The sequence below is a fragment of the Falco rusticolus genome, chromosome 9, assembly GCF_015220075.1.
Source record: "Falco rusticolus isolate bFalRus1 chromosome 9, bFalRus1.pri, whole genome shotgun sequence".
Lineage (NCBI taxonomy): Eukaryota > Metazoa > Chordata > Aves > Falconiformes > Falconidae > Falco > Falco rusticolus.
Window position 1 is genome coordinate 16460916 of NC_051195.1, and position 19111 is coordinate 16480026.

At 41.8% G+C, this 19111-nt stretch overlaps 1 protein-coding gene across 1 annotated transcript in view; it reads left to right on the forward strand.

The window, feature by feature from the left end:
* ARID5B (AT-rich interaction domain 5B) overlaps positions 1-19111 on the forward strand; it is a 120764-nt gene that overhangs the window by 64924 nt on the left and 36729 nt on the right. The window lies entirely within an intron of this gene.

Below are 19111 nucleotides of genomic sequence, written 5' to 3' on the forward strand. Positions count from 1 at the left end.
CCCACAGCCGCTATGTGTCTGTTTGGATTTTGCTCTTTTTTTTTTTTCCCCTTTATTTTTTAATCACAAAAGTTGATATGAAATGCTTGGTCTAGAGTTGGAAGGACTGAACTTTATCATGCTGCGCTGACATAATCTTGGGGACAACTATGCCACAGCAGTGCTAGTGCAGCAATGTCCTGTGCCTGTCCCTTTCTCTGGACAAGGTTTGTGCTGCTCCACAGTCTCTCCAGTGGCTGTACCATGGCAGTGGCTCAGGGTGCTCAGCGCTCGGTGCTCAGCATGGTGGAGCATGGCAGCACAGGGCTCTGGGACCCGTGGTTCAGTGGGATGCACTTTAGTATAAAACCATTTGAGACAAAAGAGTTTTGGTGGGTAGAAGTATTTTCAGTTGACTTCTTTTAATTAGACGTGTTAGAATTAAAGAGCCTGATAGTTGCCTGTTAGTGTTGCTCCAGACTTTTTTGACTGCCTGCCCTGCTTTGAAGAAAATGATGAAATTCTGACATTTTCCTGTTGGGTAGAAAAATCAGATTTATGACCATCTCAACTTCAAAGGTAAAGGTTAAGAGCAAGATTATGATCTCCTTTCCACTCATGTAAATCCACAGGAGTCAATTACTTTGGATTGACAGTGATGTGATTTAGATCAGAATCTGGCATTAAAGCTTTTTGGGGTTTGCTTCTATACCCATCGACTTCAGTGCCACTTGACTGCCGTCTCTTTGCTTTTGGTACGTGGTGGTGGTATTTGCATGTGGAAGTGCCTCAGGGGCCCCACATAATACATTGGTTCACTAGCTTTAGTGGGTTTTTTTAGATTAGATGTTAAAATGTTGAAATCAAAATATGTAGGGGGTGGTTGGGAAGTAGCAGACGCACAATGGTAATCAGAATAATGATTTTTGAGGTTGGTATCTCATGACTTAGAGCTGAAAAAAATCCCTTACATATCTTGGAAGTCTGAGGCTTTTACTCTTTCTGATTATAAAAGGCATTTATTTCTGGCCTTGATGGCTGATGAGATATCAAACTTAAAATATGCCATGATCCTATAGTCTAGTAGTGCTATCTGGCACTGGTCAGTGACTAAATATAGCCAGTTTTGAACTGCTGTGATAAACCTGGAAATAATGTTCAGCAGAAAATTCTCAGACAATTCCATAGACAAATGTGGAATATGAAATGACTTTTCTGGATTGCATCTGGTTGTAGTGTGTATGCTGTTGTGCCCTGTCTCTCATCCCCGTGTTTTCCAACTGCTATCCTACAAATGCTTTGTGGTACGGATAAATCTTAACTGAAGCATCTCAGTGGTTCGTGTTGGTTCATGCTAAAGCAACAAATAACATAAAGAGTTTTTAAATCCCAGCTATTTCACGCATTCCTTTTGGCTTTGTAAACCATTTTGCTTTGTTTTTATGAAAAGAAGGTGTATTTAAAAAAAAAACAATACATGCATTTCCAAAAATCACTGATTGTCTTCAAACGAACATAGTCCAGAGACATGCAGATTCTTGCATTGTATTACGGGATTAGTGGTATTCATCTGTCATGCATAATGTAAAGGTGATATTCAGAGGAGGAAAAGAACCTTTTGGAAAAGATTATTTTATTTTTTTTTAATGACATACATTTGTTTTCTTTTTATTTCTTTTTCAATTCATATATAATTCTACCAGGCTATGTTTAATTTCAAGATGGTGTCTTTGCTAGAATGATAATCAAATATAATGTTTTCCACAACCTCTTCATATGCATTACTGCATAAAGCTTGTGTAACAGTTTATTATTATAAAATTAGTATAGCATAGCATAGAGCAAACTGGGCCCCTGGCCAGATGAACTAGACAATGAATAGTTATATAAGGTTTTGAAGCACATGTATTAGAACACAAGCGCCCTGTATTTTCTTCTCAATTGTCTGCTGTTTGTTAATGTTTCCCTTTCAACGTGATTGCATCTCAATTTAATAGCACTTGCCATTTCAGGGTTTACTGTGCCAGCACTCGCATAGTTACATCCCCTCTGTGCTGCAAAGCCTGCATGTATATTAAAACTGAACTAGGCATGGTTAGCTAATGGGTACTTCGAGAGATACGCACTTATAGAATTAAGTGATGTATGTAATTGTTAATTTTGTGTTAACAAGTTTGAAAAATGTGTTTCACCAATAATTGTAATGCTCCGTTCTGTGCAAAGTGTGACATTTTAATTCTTGTTGAACAGTTTCCTACCTCTGCTCTGTATTTTCATGGCAGGGTATTATTTTGCAATCAAGATAAAAGCATTATTTATTAGAGTTCTAAAATATTACATTACTGGAAGTTTTAAGCTGCAGATCAATCTCCTGTTTCATAAAAGCATTGCATTGATTTTATTTTTTTTAATTGGTCTTTGAATTTAAACTTAAGTTCCACATTATGGATTGTGTATGATTCCAGAAGCAGAGGGATGTTTTAGTGGAGACGATGCAGTTTTAAAGGCAACGATGTACCTGTCACAGAACTGTGGGAAAGGCTTGTGTTTGGCATATGCAGCTTTGGGACTGTCAGATCCCAGCCTGCTGCATTTTTGGCACAGGGAGCCCATTGACTTGGGCTGTGGGAAACCTACATTCAGCACTGTCGGTCCTTGTGTCTTTTTCTGCGCCTCCAAAGGAACTTCTGTTAGAGACTTTGCGTCTTTAGGAGTCAAATAACAACTCTTCCATGCTTTCAGTAGTGGAGGACAGTCTTTCCACGGCAAGAGGGTGCTCAGCAGCCTCTGGCTGCAGCAGCCCAGGCGTTGCCCAGTGGAAGAGTGACACTTGCACCTGGCTTCATGGTGCTGGATTTATTTGCTTTCTGTGTATAATCCAAACAGCCCAGAATTCTGGCTTCCCCACACTCCCCATTGCTTCAGTCCTGCTGTTCCTCAGTTTCTTGTGCCAGGTGCTCACCTTTTGACCCACTTTGCCGCTTGGTCCCATCCCCGTGCTCATCCTGGTCCCTCTTTGTTAGGCCAGGATAATGCCATTTTCTCGTGGCAGCCCTTGGTCGTTCATTCATGCCATGGCAGATGTGAGGCCAAAGCCTACCTATTACTCCCTCTTGCAGAGAATGAGTTAATTCTTCCATCCTTAGTAGGCCTAAATATGAAATTGCATAGAACAGGGCTTAGTTTTTCCTCCAGCTAACAGGGACTTCATTTTCGCATTCTGTGTCATCTCATCTGCAGAGTCTGACCTTGTGCAGACTTACTGGTTACCAACCAGCAAGGGAGAGCAATTGAAAAGGGGGACCACTGCCATTCCCCAGAGTTCAGGAGCGGCTGTGGTTAGGATTTGACTTCCCAATAAAGTAAGATTTTCTCATTTGCCAGTAAAGATAAAGGAAGGGCAGGGTGGGAGGAGCATAACAGGCTCAAAACACAATAAAAATAGCAAAGGAAACAAACAGTTTGTGCCTAATTTGAAACCAACTGATCTCCATGGTGATTGCAACAAATGTGTGCTATGTTTGTTTAGTGAAGACAAAGGTTAGAAAAAGGAGTTCACCCACCATGCTAGACACTTTCAGTGAACAGAGTAGGAGAGCTGGTACCTTCCTGATCTTTGAGAGGCCATGTGAAGGTGCCAAGGGGAATTCAGGGAATAAACTCATTGAAACTCCAGGGGATTCTAGTGTCTTTTCTTCCTCATGCATCTTCAGGAAAATCAACCTTTATAGGTTTCCTGAAGTTTTTTTTCCAACAGTGCTGTTCTGTGGAAAGAAGAGTCCATAGCAGTGTGGCTTCAGACAAAAACAGCATAGTAGAAGACATTCAGAAACCAGGCAATAAGCTTGAAACCCTGGATAAATAATAGGACTAATATACTTGCCACAGTCAATAATAGGACTGTAACTTCCCAAAACTCTTGATTGGCATTGTCTCCAAGTAATTCCTTATGTGAAATAGAAGCCTGAGATAAAATTTCAGCCTTAATTTACAGACACTTGAGACAGAGGGAGAAGAAAGCGCATTAATCCTTACTAAAGAAGAAATTCTTGTTCGTGGTAGTCTAAAGTACTGTCATGTGATGAGTCAGAAAGTTTTTATTGTTCACGTCTTCAGAGGTCAGGCCTACTGAGTTTTGGCATGCAGATGGAGCGGATAGCATTTGCAGATCAACGCATCTCCTTTTGCTGAGGCCATAGACATGGAAAGCTTCCTATTTGCAGTAGCTGTGTGCACATTTCTCTTTTTTAAATATGAATTTGAGAGAGGAGATGATTATACTTTTGAAATCCTTAGTCATAATGAAAAGATCTCCAGAGGTAGCTGATGAAGACATTAAGACTGTATGTTACACAATGTCAAGATTTAGAGTTTCTTGAGTAAATATTGACCAATTTGACCTTTGCTTTTCCTCAGTCAATATTTATCTCTTGGGACAATGAATCTTCATATTCACGTTAGCTGAAGTCCAAGTCTACTTAATAGCGTCCTTGGAAAGCCAGGAGAGGTGCTGATTTGTCTTGTTGCTGCTTTTATCTGTTTAAAGTTAGGTATACAGGAGGTTTGGCCACTCATGTCACTTTGTCAGTTTTCCTAAACAAAGCAGCATCAGGTCATGGCTAGTGGGTAGACTTCTAGGAAACACCCAGATCCAGAAGCAGGCAGAGCGGGTGAATCTGGGAGTGAAGCAATCCCTTTATTGGAAATGAGGGTGAGGATTTCCATACAATGTCAAAGCCCTTCCAGATGCTATCAGGAGGAGGGGACTGGCTGGGATTAGTCAATAAAATTCTTGCTGTGTATTTCATGAGGCAGAAAAAAGAAGGTTCTGAACCTCCCACAGTCTTCCAGCAGCCTAATCCCACAGAGCACAACAGCAGGTATCGTGCAGAACTAAAAGGCATAGCCCAGGAGACCAAGGTCTACGGGCAAAGGGGACAGTGGCTTGCCAGGGGTCCCACCCTTGCCCTGAGATACAGGTCTGGGAGCAGGTGAGCCCCAACACAGCCCGATGGTGCTGGGCTCAGCAGCCGGTTGCATCCCTGTTGCAATGGTCTTTTACAGGTCAGTATTAAAGTTACTCCCCAGCCCGTGCTCCCTGCTGCTGGGCTTGTTATGTCACCCTGGCTTGGGAGCTGGGCTTGGAAATCCTATAAGTTTCCTGTGACTTGAGAGCCAGGGTTTCGTCACTGAGAGCGCAGAGCGAACAGCATAGCCGTGACCAAGCCCTGTCAAATAGTACTGTAATACCCTCTTTACTACTTCTGTAGCAATTTCAGTGTTTCAGAGCCCTGGCTTGGGTTGAAGCTGAGAGACAGCCTTCCCCTGGGAAGTGGGGATGCTGGGGCAGCCCATGCAGCTGGAGCCACTGGGTCAGGGTCCCCGGGCAGGGGTCCTGGCACCTCCCTGCTGCTTCCTTGCCTGGCTGTGCCATGTCTCCTCTTCACAGTGTTCCATTGGGTGGGATAACTGGGTGCTGCTGGCAAAAGCCTCTTGTCACTAACAGGGTCAACACTTTGGGGTAGAAAGTGCAATTCCTGGGCTTGTGTGTGCTATGCTGTGAGAGCCAGAGCAACTGGAAAGTGCTATTCAGGCGGTGGAAAAAGGCGGTGCCTCACAAATATCTGCTTATGCAAATCAAATCATTTGTCTTTTCAAATGTTCGTTTTGCCTTTTCCCTGATTATATTTTCTAAATTGCCATATGTACTTCTTGTGATATTTCAGTCTTGTCAAATTATGAAGAGAAAGCCTTATAATTAACGTAGGATATATACCAAATAAAGTAACGTTTGGCATTTTTACTGTGTAATCAGTCAATAATATTACAGGTGGCCTGTAAGTTTTAAAAAAAAAAAAGTCTAACTTGTCTTTGTAATCTTATAACTATCAAAGGTATTTGTTTGGGGAAAAGGCATTGAGAAAGAAGAGTATTTTGAAATTGCACAATTACAGTTAAAAAACCAAAGCATGCAACGTGATGCGTTTCTGAAGAGCACGCAGTTTAATTTTATAGTAACAGCATTTTAAGAACGCTGATGGTACACGGGAAAGAAGTGAATAATTCTTACTGCAAAACCCTGATGGTTTGGTGTATTCAAAATGTTAAGACTTAATCAGGCCTGGATTTCTCTTAGGAAAAACAGGACATTCGGAAAAAAAAAAAAAAAAAAAAGCCAGCTGAAGCAGTAGTGATTTATCAAAGCAGCACTCGAATGAAATAAAGGCTTGGCATCATTGCGTAGGATAGGCTGGAAAATGCATTTATGTTTTCATGTACCTTTTTTTTTTTTTCTTGATGTGCCTGATTGACTTGTTTTAATACCAGTGTTATTTACATTTCAGGGATGGGCCTCTATTATGCAGGAAATTGTCCAAACCCCTACAGCTGTATTTTAAATTGAAACGATTTTTTTTTATGAAGTGATTGTGCAGACTTAATTTAGTAATCTATTATTAAATTTATAGTTTCAGGCTGTATAAAGTCTTTATATAGAATGAAAATGGGCACATATGAAGATCTAGGCTATATATACACCTGGTCCTGTATATTAAATCTTTTACATATGTTGTCCATTTTCAGAAACAAATAAACTGCTGCTTTTGAAAACTCAGCTTCTCTTCCATATTAGGGAATTCTGCAGACTCCCTATGTTCCTTAGCTTCAGTATAATGCTAAATCAGTTTGTACATTAGTCTATTTTTAGTTATGAATGAACTTTATGGAGTGCAGCGCGCAGAGTGATTTCAGAGATTCTTGCTCATAAAACCCGTGTGTCATGCGCCGCAATTACAGCAGTAAACATTATGCAAGCTCTGGGCTTCCAGGGGCCCAAGCCTTAAAATTTCCAGGAGGGAAAAGCATCCCCCCCACCCCCCACCCCACCCCTCGCCCTTTTATGTGAAATATTACACGTATAGTAAATCTCATTGCATGAAATCAGGTTAAATTTTGTGACCTTGGCCGCTGCGAGCGGCGGGCGGGCTGCCTGGCATGGCAGCTGGGTGACACTAGAGGGCAACTGAGAGTTTTCTTTAAACCAACCAAGCTGGAGATGGTTTTAATATCAACTAAGTGTTTAAACTCGGTAAGGATTTATTTTCCTGTCTGCAGATTTCGCATATGTAACCTCTGAGTTTCCACTGACAGCAAATAATAATGCAACTGAAGTTCTTCTGGGGGAAAATACAGCGGGAGCGGGTCGGAAGGCTGCTTTTGCCCAAATAAGGCTTTTTTTGCAGACCCCATGTGTTAGATAATGATCAACTGACAGTCGGTCATGAGTTAATAATGCTGGATGCTGAAATATGCATACCATGTGGTATACAACAGTTCTGCGGGGAGAGACAAACACAGCTATAATTAGACATCTGAAACACAAGGAAGTGTGTAAATTGTTTAATAGTCCCTCCACTTAATTCACTCAGATAATTTCCTAAGAACCAGTATTGACTACAAAAGAATATTGCAGCCAACTTCATAGTTAGTTTAAACCCTGCTCTGCTCAGATAAATTAATGAATACAGCTTGGTTTTATTTGGGTTTTTCTGAGTGCTAGAGATTTACTGGGGCTGTAATGCAGAGACGGATTCAATTCTGTTTGTGTTGATGTTTGAGATGATTACACCGAGTTCACAGGGTTTGCACTCGTTTAAACTGGGCACACGATCTTACCACTGGGACTTTAAAAACACCATTTTGGGGGTCTTTTGGTGGTTACACAGATTCCCTTTCTACTCGTACACAACCTGTCAAAGTTACCGGAGTTCCACCGCCATGTTGTACCTGTGAAAAAGTGCAGATCGCTCCTCAGCACCCAAGCATTAATGCACTGTATCAGCTGTATGCAAGTCCCCAGGGCTTTGTCCCAAGCTTTCTGAGGAAGCAGAGTTATTCCTGAACCTTTTTACGGCTGCGTGTGCTGCAACAGGGTGCCTGGCAAGCCAGCTGCTGCTGTTGAATTTGGTGATGACCCAGAGATGTGAATGGGAGCAGGGCTTAGGCTACGGCTGCTGCTCCTGTCTCCACCTAAGGCAGTGTATCGTCCTTGTCGTGGTGGCAGCTGAATGTAGGCATCAAGGTGGGAGCTTAGTCTTTGGTTTCTGCATGTCATTTTGCTAATATGTTCATGCATTGATTATGCGTAACGAATTTTGATTACTTTGCAGTGCAGTGATCAAGTGCAAAGAAAAAAAGATGAAAGAAAATTGTAATATTCTTACACTAAAAAAAAATACTTCTTATATAATCAGTTACAAATTAGAAATGCAAGAGATCTAAGTAATAAATTTGTCATTTTCACATTGTACACAACTGGATGATCATTGCTTCCTACCTGCTGTTGTCATTCCCAAAAGCAAGGTTTCAGCAAAATATCCATTTTATGCTTCTTGCATGAATTTCTGCCCGTTCAGATTCATGCACAGTGTCCATCCTTTATCAGTCAATTAGCCCATCTCATCTGTCTATCTACGTCGCTATGACTGACTACGTATCTATTGTATTTCTGAGGTATGTAGGTCACGTCTCCATTGGGTACTGCTGACTCTGCTAGACAGCAATTTCACGAACACTGGCTTTTACTGGAGAGAAAGGGAAGCATTGCAAGGAAGGCTGCCTTAAGATTTGCCTTTCATTTTCTAAAGCCCTCTAATGGGAAGACTACCATGGGTGTTCTGCTGAGTTTTGATGAGATAGGCTGACTTGCATGGGTTTGCTGTGCATTTTCACTTCTCGATGCCGTGTTTGCACTGCTTTTGTCTTAGCTATCACATAATCTGTTTGTGCCTGCTCACTCTTTCCTCTCTTTGCTTTTTTTTCTTTCTTTCTTTCTTTTTTTTTTTTTTTTTTTTACCCCAAACTACTCTGAGAAGTCAGACATGCACTTGGGTACACGTCTACAGAAACTGAAGCCCCTTACTGCCAGGGCCTGTGACCTTTGGAGGTGGAGGGCTTCGAGGCTGGAGAGGTTGACTGCAGATTTCTGAGGGAAAGGGAAACTTATGAACACATGTCCGATCCTGTGATGCCGCCCAAGCACGCGGTGTTTCATGATGAGATGTGATGATTTCTTTGTTCAGGGCTTGAATGCTTCCTTCCCGTTAGTGACAGAGGGAGTCATGCTGGCTTGGTTGTGTTCAATGTTTAATGCAGGCTCAGCCTCAAAGATGTGAATAGCCCCAGTGAGGTCATCAGAGGTCTTTGCATGCTCCAGGTCTTTATGAGTTAGGCATGTATTTTGCTGAATCAAGGCTACAGCTCTTCCATGTTCCTTGCCCTGCATAACACAGTGCTTTACTGTATTTGATCCTATACTTATGCAGTTTTTCACCAGAAGAACCACTGAGTCATCTAATCTGGTATGAACCCCAAGTAGTGGCTCATCAGCCAAAATTACTGGCAAATGCTTTCATCCAGTTCACCACCTTCTTTCTGAGGAAGGGAAACAGCTGTTCGAGCGAGGACCACAGCCAGACAGCTGGATGCCTCCTCTCTGCAGCCAGCCAGGCTGCTGCAGCTGCCCGCAGTGGAGAGGCTCTCCTAGCAGCAGCCTGGACCCAGCCCTCACTGTGGCTGAGGCGGACCCCCTGCTCCAGTCTGATATCTTGACAAAGACCCTCAAATTGCATGCATTTCTTCCTGCACTGCACACCAACTTGTGTCTGGCTCAGGCTTTTCCTGAAAAGGTCTTCTGAAAGCTGGTTGCACACATGCCTGCATATACTGGCATAGAAAAAGTATGTGAACTGCAGTGCCTAGGCATGCCTGCATATGCCTCCCCACTTCTGAGTACCAGCTTTTTCTCACCTTTGAGGCACTCATTACCTGGTGAAGTCACTTCTCAGTCATTTTTGCTCAAACCCTGCACAGTTTGAGTTATTCAGACCTCCTCCTTGAAGGCAGACCTTCTTTTGGCCACATCATCTTCTTATCAGGGTATGTTGAATTTCCAGTGGGGGATGGCCTGTGAAGTGTCATTCTTCACTTGGTCAGTGGGACTGGTAGTCCTTGCTCATAGGTTTCATGCAGGAGCTATACTGAAGAGCACTGTATTTGCACGGTCCATTTTTCCCTCTGATTACTCATTTGTATGACTCAGTGTTAGCATTGTGCCAGTCTTTGTGTCAGTGTGAATCTTGTTGTCAGGGACCTTATATTTATTTCACTGACAAAAATGTTGAATACTAGCAAGGCTAAGAGCAACCCCTGTGGAATCCCACCAGAGATATTTTCATTTGATAAAAATTCCCCACTGATGGCTGCTTTTAGCTCTATTATTTAGCCAGTTCTTAATCCATTTAATATATGCTTGAATAAAATTACATAGTGCTGTTTTTTAGTCAAAGTGTTATCTAGTATTAAATCAGCTGTCTTACTGAAATGCAGGTAAGTTCCACGCATGCAGATAGTTTCTGTAACCAAGCTTATAGTTTTGAAGTATGAAATAAGGTGCTTTGTTTGTTTTTCTTTTCTGTTGTTTTAAGATCTGGTTTCTGTAAAACCAAGTCAACTGACTGGCTTTAATTATATTCTTTTGCAAACATATTATCTGGCTTCTTCGCAAATATGGAACAAATATTTACCAAACACCTCTGCCTCTTTTTTGAATCATTAATAACAATCCTGTCATCTGTAGCCAGTAATAGGCCTACACTACATTTTTATTATTAATATTATTTTAAATTGCTCTAAGTTCTACTTGACTGTCACATATTTGTCAGGCATAGATTTTTCTCTGAGGTCTTCAGCTTCCCTTTTGAATTCACCGCACTACATACTTTCTAACACATGTATAGATTGTGTAAAAAAAAAAACAAACAACCTCTTTCCATTTTTTTAAAACTCAGATTAGTTAGCAGGACATAAAAAAGCCCAAATCAAGCAAAAGTCTTAACTTATAGCCATGCTGAAATGAAGAAAACAAGACTCCCAAGCCTCATCCTGAATCTTGTCCTCGTCTTCCATGGAAACACAAAACCATTACATTTTTGGCATAATTGGCCAATCTGATATTTGCAATGACTCTTAACTTTTCTATTAAAAGCAGTGCTAGTTTAAACTGTAATCCATGAAAAATACTACCTTTCTGCTTTTTTCAGAGATTGTCTGGTCAGGAGGGGGGTCAAAACAACAGTCTGCAGCAAGTCATATGTCTCCACATTAATCCACACAAGGAAGTGTCTGTTTCACTTATTTCCAAATGAGGAATGTTTTCTTTAGAGAGGTAGCAAATTGATTTTCCCCACATGGAGCATGGGATATCTCATTTCCAAAACAAAACTTTCAGAAACAGCTACACAAGTCCGCTCTTTCTCCATGTGGGTTAGAAAGCAGCGTGGGTCCTTAGTGTTCACTGCTCTATTCTGGAGTTTCCAGGTCAGGTCTGGCATGTGCAGTTACAAAGAAGAGAATAAACAAGTGTTTGTGTTTAGAAAAAGTCTGGTAAAAACAGTTTCAATATTTGAATTGTTTTATGTGGATCTTGAGTAAGCAAGGGGGGGGTGTTTGTGAAGAGACTATGTGACCTCCAGAGCTCAATGAGAGCTTCACTTCCCAGTAGGTGCTCATCACTGACTTCCATAGGTGTACTTAAGATCCTGTAGAAAGTTTCCCCAAGTTCAGTTGGTACTGTTGTTTCTTAAACAAAGGTCTGTTATTTTAGTACAGTCTGACCTTTTGCGTTACTTTCCAGCCACTTTAATTTCTGAGCCTTTGATGCAATACTAGGTTGTCTGCAGCTTGTTTCTCTTCACCAGTTCTGCTCAGTGTGCCTGGGTGATAAATGCCCCAGGCCCTCCTCGGACCCTGTTTCCAGGAGGCAGAAGCTTTTAAATAAACTTTGAGGGGTGAAAGGAAAATAAATGAAATGTAAGATCCTGAACTCAGGATGCAGAAAAGGGAATGAGGTGAAGGAGAGAAAACAAAGAGATGGAGGCAATGAGGAAATCAAGGAAGCAGCTGGGACTCCAGAACAGTATGTGAGATTAGCTAACCTTTGAACAGTTTTTGAAACTGTGCTTAAATATAGCAATATGCTTTTCTTAACTTTCAGATATTACAGAATGCCAGAAGCCCCCTAGAGGGGTAAGTGTTAAAACCATTAAAACTGTTAACTTTCTATTCATTACTTTTTAAAAGGTGCAACATGTAAGCATGTTTTTCAGCCAAGAGCAAACTTTTGCCAGGCTGCTTTACGGGTGTCCTAAGCAACCAGCTATTTGCCACCTGCTAGCAGGCATGGTCAGTTCATGGATTTTCTGGAGATTTGGGACCATTCTTCTCACCTTGACTTTGATGGCCAGGTACCTCCATATGCCACCTCCAGCTTCTGTTTGGCACCTGAATCATGAATAGCTCTGTGATCTGACACATCCTGCTATTTCCACCTGCCTAAGAGGGCAAGTCTCCTAATCTTTTCTGTATCTACTGATGGTTTTGCAGCTTAGGGCCAAGCATTCTGGTATCACAGCTTTTGTGCGTGTGTGTGAAAATGGGAAGATGTATGAAAGACTGGCACAGTGCAAAAGGATTCTGTGAGGAGACGTTCTGCAAGGTGTCCTACAGGGAGGAGAGACGATCCATTTAGCAGGTGCACTGCAGCTTGCCTCATGCAAGCACACTTCTCTTCTGAACCCAGCACCACAATACGTCCTTGTTTATTAACTTCTTGTACCTTTCAGTGCTCCACCTTAATCCCGGCTTTGTGATTACCTCCCTCTGATGTGCTCCCACCGCTCATGTTTAGAGCTCACCTGACTGTATAAGCCCACCCTAAACGTAGACCCAGATCTTCCACTGGCCCTTCTTTGCTGATGGCCCTGGACATTTCTACAAGTTCAGTTGGGGTTTTTATACTCTTGCAGGTGGCAAAATGCTATTGTTCCTTCCTTTATCATTCCACAGGAGAGAAACATGGTCACAAAAACAATGGGCAGACAGAATCTGGTTGGCAGCGTAAGTTGTAAGCACATTGGCAACGCTGAGCAGCTGTCCCGGTACATTCCCTCAGTGAAATACAGCAGTGGCCGGCCAGCCTTTTCCTTTTCCTTTTTTCTTGTTTCTTCCACTTTTTAAGTGTTTCTGAGGAACTGGAGTACCAGCAAGTCAGAATCAAAAGTCATATCAGGAAATAGTTAGGCAGATCAGAGAGGCCTGGAAAAGGCAAGAACTTTGATCATGGGCATTACAATTGCTTAGGTGTTCTCTAGAGTAAGTAAGGTGGAGCAAGCTAGAAAAAGGTACATGTTTTAGGCGTGAGGACAGTACTGTTTACTTACATGGTTTGTTGAGCAGCCAACAAGGTCCAAGGTTATTTTGGACTCAGCATGAGTAAGTGATCCAGGTATGACAAATGAGGTAATGCATTCCAGGCTCATTAAAAACTCTTGGCCATACCACTGATTTTGACAAAGTGCCAGCATAGCTTGACCTCAGCTGTGTGAAGGCCACTATTTTTTTTTTTAACACCCTCCCTGTGATAACACATCTTTTACATCAGCCAAAATATGTGCATCTAGACAACAGTGTTACGGGGAGGGCTGGATTTATGGGACTTCCAATGATAAGCAGACTCCTAAACCAGAGATAATTCTACTTTAACTTGCTGAAGTCAGGTACCCCAAAACCACAGCCTTTGTCTTTTTATTAATTTGTGCATCTAGGGGTGGCTGTGTGCACATCGTATATTGTATGCTTGGCATGGATGTGGCTTAAGTGAGGCTGACTTGATTAAGAGGGAGATGGTGAGTCCAGCAATCACTTCGTATTACTGGGGATGTATTTAAAGAAAGTGGCTGGTGGAGGTGCTCTCTTCTTGTGGCAGCTTACACCTTCCACCATATATAGTATTTAATCATGGCTGACCTCGGCAGCTCCCGTTCTTGGGTAGTTCTCTTTCACCTGCATAGAACTTGCCATCCTTGGGTTTAACCCAGAGCTGGGAGTTGTACTAGGTGTCGAGGCCTGGAAATGGCCATTTCCCATGTCCTGCTGAGCAGACGCTGTTCCTGAAAGTTGGGTGGCTGGGGTGATAGTAGCAGGACAGCAGTGGCCACAACCTTAAGAATCTTCTGAGTGGGTGAGCAGTATAGCTGTCTCCTTTCTGGCTCTCTCCCAGTCACCTACAATATCCTGATACTTGCACAAGCTGATGAGAGTGCTGGAGGGGAGGATGTAATTTTTGAGCAATTATGCTGTTCTATGGCGTCATGAATAGAGAGGACCTCTAACTTCAAGCAAACATCTAGCTGGTCTGAGCAGCGTTAACCCCGAGCTCCTCTCTTTTCTGTGTGGCTCTTCTGTTTTGTGGGTCAGAGCCTGCTACTGAGCTTATCGCCAACACCTGGTTTTTAATTCTCTGCTGCAGGTGCCTCTGCGTTGTCCTTTTTTGGTTATGGTGGTCCATAGGCAGCTCACAGGAACAGGCTTTGGGCTTCAGAATCACCAGGTCAGCTTCTTCCTGGGGTACATTTTAGTCAGTAAAGATTTGCCAGTCTACAGATAATCTAACTCCCTGTGCCATGCATAACACAGGGTTTGCATTTAACCTCTCAGGTGTGACAGTTTGTAATAAAAACATGTAAGGCATCACTGGTGTTTTGGTGTCGAAGAGCTTAGCCACAGTTTGGGGCGGAGGAGGCAAGGAACAAGTTTCCATCTAGGAAGAATAAAAGAGTGATTAAATCTTAATTTCAGATTACTGAGGGCAGTTACATTACATTAAGGGACCAAGTGCTTTTGGATTTTTTAAAGGCAGGTGTTTCTGTGAGAGGATTTGCACAGAGGAGGTGGCAGTGGCAGCTTCTACACCTCACCTTCCCTTTCAGTCCCTGCTCCTGAAGACCATGGCTGTGTGCTCCTCCTTTTGCTCTCTTGCAGGCAGAGAAGGAGCTTTTAGGGAGCCCAAGGGATGTTGGCCAGGAGCTCAGCGTGCCTGTGGCCAGCAAACGTCATTTCCCCTACCCAGACAGAAAAAGCTGAGGCCATTGCTCCTCCCCTCCCTCTTATCCCAGAGCCACGTGCAGGCGAAGGAACAGCTCCGTAGGAGGATTGTGACAGCCTCCTCCTGCACCCTGTTGCTATAGCACACCAGAGACTGGCCCAGCATGGGGCAGCTGGCTGTGGCCCAGGCGGGTGTGGGAAGTGTGTGATTCAAAACGAGACCTCTCCTGCCAGGCAGTGCAGGAGGAGCAGGCTGGGGGCACACCTCCTGCCTCTCTCCTCTCTGTCTCCCAATCTCCCTCTCTTACTCCATTGGCTGAGGCACAAGCTGTTCCATCTTCCCTTTTCTCCTGCCCAGCTGCCTTGTGTTCCACTCCATCACAAGTTAACTTCTCATGGTCTTCCAAGAAATACTGATCCCTCATGTTGAGTGCAAGCAGCAGTCTCTGATTTGCAGTGACTACCCATCTCGAGACAACACCCAGGGACCCTTTCAAACATGGAGGGGAGATTCCTATAAATAAATTCCTATTAAGTAATTTTCTTTTCCTTGAAAATTCACAACAGAGACGGCAGTAAGATATATTCCAGAATGGGAAGAGTTGTTAAGATATGGTTGTCATCATGGCTTGTGTAACTGTTGATGTTCATGACCTACCTATTTCACATGCTTTCACTTAATCATGAGCACAAGACTTTTACCACCAAGTATTAGTCAGCTGAAAAACTTAAGTCCACACCACATGCATACTAGTTAATAATCACACCTTTTGTTCTTTATAGTTACAAATGCTTGCACTTGAATTAGATCTTCGTCCTTGTTGGATTCTTGCTTGATTCCTTGTGCAACCCTGTGTTGCAGCCTCGGCATCCCCTGCAGCAGTGGGTAGCATTGCAAGCTGCAGTGGTTGCATTGCGTAGCCAGCTGGGTTGGTGGGGTCTGAGGGACAGCTTTGTTTAAATAACACCCACTGGATCTGCTGCTCAGGGAAACAGGGAGGCAACATGCTGATGTAAAACTGGCATCCTAGGAGTGCTGAAATGGTCCTTCTGAACTCCTGTTGATGGGTAAAGGTAGCAGGCACAGTGGTGACAGGGATGGGAAAGATAACCAGTGCAAGGTGGGAAGCATGCCCTCGTGCTCCTCAAGCTCTCTGAACATGAGGCCAACAGTTCCGAGCAGCCCATCAAGGCTCTCAGTGGACATTTCAGTAGCCGAGTACATCAGGAAGCAAAAAGAAAGGAAGGAAGGGAAAAAACCCACAACTGGCAAAAGCAAACGTGTTTTCAAATGCACAGGAGAGAAACTATTTAAACTAGTATTGTGTTGTATCTTTCATACTCTTGTTTCAGGCACTTAGATTAAAGAGGTGGCAAATAAATGCAAACTTTTTTCTGTACTTATTTAATCAATTTTTTACTTTAATATGCTTTGCTTATGTTCTCACCTTCTGGGAACGTACAAGTTATCAGGTCTCACTGCCACAAATGCTTTCAGAAAATGAATTTGAAAACCATATGCACAAACATGTGAAGAAATCAGGTGGTTATGCAGAAGTCCTTTTCCACCAGAAAGCAGAAAAAACCATGGGATATCCACTTAGCTGTCCAGTAAGTGAACATCCAATGTCATCAGGAAAACTGACTGGGACTAAGACACAACATGTGTGTAAAATTGCTTTAAAATAATTATGAATAACAAATTCAGGAAATCTGCAGTGTGCTCATGAATATATCATAAATGAAACAAAAAATATCAAAAAACCTAAAACAAGTATGTGACTTGTAAATTACTTCTTCAGTCCTAGTCATATTTCCTAGCTCAAGAGAACAAAATTGATATAGCTGAAATACAAATAATCTTTGAATAATGCATTTATTTATAATGATTTAGGGAGCAAATGTTAATGGCCTTGTTTCAAGTGTGACTGGAACTATTTCAAATGTTTTCTTTCACGCAGTAGATACTAGAGGCAAGGACCTTCTCTTCTGGTATGAATTCCTATTGCTGCTTTCTTGTTAATTGTGTGTCTGATCTGGAATGGCTTCAAGTGATTTAAAGTCATATCGTGGGGTGTGTGGGATGGTCCTGGTGTGTGCTGCAGACAGACCTTCCCGGCTGTAGCTCCTGAGCCACGGGGAGAATGCAAATACCCCATTTCATTGTGGGTTTGTGCCAGTTCGGCTGTGGAAGGCTCCAATTCAAACAGTGTTTATATGCAAGCTCAATATACCTGGAATTTAGGAACAAATGCCTTCTTGCTTTTAAAGCTTTTAGCAAAACATTAGGAGTGCTTTATAGTGTGATACAAAGTACAGTGCCAAAAGTCAGGATAACAAGTATGTTTGGAAAACACTGAGCCTTAAACTAGTTTCTTTATTTATTAAAAAAAAAAAAAAAAAGAAAAGAAAAAGTAATTCATATGCAAGTGTATTTGATCCTAGCTGAACCACTTCTCTCTCTGGCTGTTGGTTGGACCAGGTCAGGGGGTCCATTCATTTGAAAGTTAACATTTTAATGTGTGTGCCAGGGTGCAGTAAATTGAGGGAACATTTCTATTTTCTTCTGTACCTTTTTAAAGAAGGTGCTGGGACTAAGCCTGGTCGAGGATCTGTCCATCCCATCCAGGTCATATGCAAAAAAAAGTAGGCATCAGGAAGACATCAAAGGGACAGGGATGAGCGGGGTTTATAAATAAGGCAGGGTGGCGTGGCCGGGGCTGGCAGTCTGGCAGCTGGCGCTGGAGTCCTCGGAGCTCATCCCACACTCCCGCCGAGTCGCTCATCTCTGTTTATATGAGTAATGGAACGGCTGGGGGAGGGGATTTGTAAGCACGGAGCAAATACTCTTAGTGTTCATTTTGTGTAAGACTGACATCCACACCAAGTCGAGACTTCCAGCGACGTAGTGTGCAGTCACATGCTGTAGCATTCATGAGTACAGATATAAATCAGGCAGATGTTTGTCGACTGGAATGGGTAATAATTTCTTTCTCTCTTTGTTTGATTTTGCATGTTAGCCTCAGATGACAATTTCAGAATTGATTTCTGCAGTACTTTTCAATAAGCAGAGTGTGCTTCACTGGAGATAGATGGAGAGAAACATATTTTTATATAGACACAAATATGAACTTACACACATACGCACATGCATATGCATATGTATATATATATATATATATATAGGATGTGTCTTTTAGACTTTTGGTTTTAAACCCACGGCTTTTCTTTTTCTCTGAACAGACCAAATATGACACTGTTACTCAAACTATAAAATCAAATTAGCACCCTTTATTGTGTTTGCAAACTAATTAAAATGTAAAATGTCCTGAAACCACTGGCTTACTGTGTGACAAATGTAAGATTAGAAACAATTAGAAGGCACTCAAGAGGTTTGTGGTGTTTGGATTTCTGACATTGTTCTAATCATCCCTTTAAGTAATGAAAACAATGGTTACCTAGAAATTAAAGGTTTAAAGGAAATTATATTCTTTGGTACAGTCATTAGTTAATGATTGTTTATCATTTTAAATGTTACCATAGTAGTCAAAGGCTGATTTTTAAATCTGAAAGCAGGCAGGACACATAATAATGAGCAAACATCTGCTTCATCTATTATTTCTATATGTGATCATAATTTATATTGTAATACTGCTATTGAAAGATGAGTCTGATATTTTTTATGATGATCCATCTCCCGTTCTACATATGGCTCAGCACGGTTAGGATTTAGTCACTGTGTTATTTCAGAGCTGTTTTATCTTAAGATTGGACAAAACTGAAAGTGATTCATGTTAATTTATATGTGTAGTGTGTAACCCTTATGAAACAATCAATCACTTATTTCAGTACTTGTCAACTTCCAGAACTAGTTGTTAAGGGGGTTTTTTGATCCATTTCAGGACTCGGGTATTTTTTTTTTTATTATTTAACTTTTTTAGAAGAACTTTGACAAGAATGACAGCATATATAAACATTTCTTGGAGCTGTAAGGAGTTTCAATATTTTAGAACATTTCCAAAACCAGATGTTTCCCAAAGTTGGAAATAGTAGTTAGTACTCTTACTTGAAGATTAGAAATAATAAATGCAGCAGGGTGATTAATGCAAAGTTACCTATTAATATTCTAGTTTCTTCTTTTTTGTACCATGGAGAAATATTTGTGCTTTCTCTCCAAGTCCTTCCGAGACCA